General features: G+C 41.5%; 1 non-coding gene across 1 annotated transcript; it reads right to left on the bottom strand.

The window, feature by feature from the left end:
- Positions 1–413: 413 nt before the first annotated feature.
- Positions 414–520, bottom strand: LOC127741895 (small nucleolar RNA R71). The gene has a single exon (XR_008003083.1). It is a non-coding gene; the product is annotated as a small nucleolar RNA R71 (small nucleolar RNA).
- Between the last annotated feature and the right edge of the window lie 1,160 nt (positions 521–1,680).

Here is a 1,680-nt window from a genome sequence, read left to right as displayed (position 1 = left end):
AACAGGAAAAGGAGATGGCAGCCGAACCCAACAACAACAATGCAAGGAAGATGCTTGGTGACTTTACTGCACCAAATTCCAACTTACATGGAAGAAGCATCTCAATCCCTGCCATTGGAGCAAAGAACTTTGAACTAAAGCCTTAATTAGTTTCTTTGATGCAACAGAACTGCAAGTTTCATGGACTTCCATCAGAAGATCCTTTTCAGTTCTTAACTGAATTCTTGTAGATCTGTGATACTGTTAAGACCAATGGAGTTGATCCCGTGGTCTACAGGCTTATGCTTTTCTCTTTTGCTGTAAGAGACAGAGCTAGAGTATGGTTGGACTCTCAACCTAAAGATAGCCTGAACTCTTGGGATAAGCTTGTCACGGCCTTCTTGGCCAAGTTCCTTCCTCTTCAAAAGCTGAGTAACATTAGAGTGGATGTTCAAACCTTCAGACAGAAAGAAGGTGAATCCCTCTATGAAGCTTGGGAGAGATACAAGCAACTGACCAAAAAGTGTCCTTCTGACATGCTTTCAGAATGGACCATCCTGGATATATTCTATGATGGTCTGTCTGAATTTTCTAAGATGTCATTGGACCACTCTGTAGGTGGAGCCATTCACCTAAAGAAAACACCTGCAGAAGCTCAAGAACTCATTGACATGGTTGCAAATAACCAATTCATGTACACCTCTGAGAGGAATCCTGTGAGTAATGGAACGCCTCAGAAGAGGGGAGTTCTTGAAATTTATGCTCTGAATGCCATATTGGCTCAGAACAAAATGTTGACTCAGCAAGTCAACATGATTTCTCAGAGTCTGAATGGATGGCAAAATGCATCCACCAGTACTAAAGAGGCATCTTCTGAAGAAGAAGCTTATGATCCTGTGAACCCTGCAATGGCAGAGGTGAATTACATGGGTGAACCTTATGGGAACACCTATAATTCCTTATGGAGAAATCATCCAAATTTCTCATGGAATGATCAACAAAAGCCTCAACAAGGCTTTAATAATGGTGGAAGAAACAGGCTCAGCAATAGCAAGGCTTTTCCATCATCTTCTCAGCAACAGACAGAGAATTCTGGGTAGAGTCCCTCTAGCTTAACAAACATAGTCTCTGATCTGTCTAAGGCCACTTTAAGTTTTACGAGTGAAACAAGGTCCTCCATTAGAAATTTAGAGTCACAAGTGGGCCAGATGAGTAAGAAAATCACTAAAACTCCTCCTAGTACTCTCCCAAACAATACAGAAGCGAATCCAAAAAGTGAGTGCTAGGCCATTGATATTATCAAAATGGCCGAATCCAAAGAGGAAGGGGAGGACGTGAATCCCAATGAGGAAGACCTCATGGGACATCTTCCAGACAAGAAGGAGTTTCCTATTGAGGACCTAAAGGAATTTGAGGCTCATATAGAGACCATAGAGATTCCATTAAACCTCCTTCTACCATTCATGAGCTCTGAGAACTATTCTTCCTCTGAAGAGGATGAAGATGTAACTGAAGATCAAGTTGCTCAATATCTAGGAGCCATCATGAAGCTGAATGCCAAGTTGTTCGGTAATGAGACTTGGGAAGGTGAACATCCCTTGCTCATTAGTGAACTAGATACATGGGTTCAGCAAATTCTACCTCAAAAGAAACAAGATCTTGGTAAATTCTTAATACCATGCTACTCTCTATAATGGAGAA

This window comes from Arachis duranensis, chromosome 9 (genome assembly GCF_000817695.3).
Source record: "Arachis duranensis cultivar V14167 chromosome 9, aradu.V14167.gnm2.J7QH, whole genome shotgun sequence".
In the NCBI taxonomy this organism is placed as follows: Eukaryota; Viridiplantae; Streptophyta; class Magnoliopsida; order Fabales; family Fabaceae; genus Arachis; species Arachis duranensis.
Note: the sequence above shows the minus strand (reverse complement) of the source record. Positions and strands in the feature narration are given on the sequence as shown.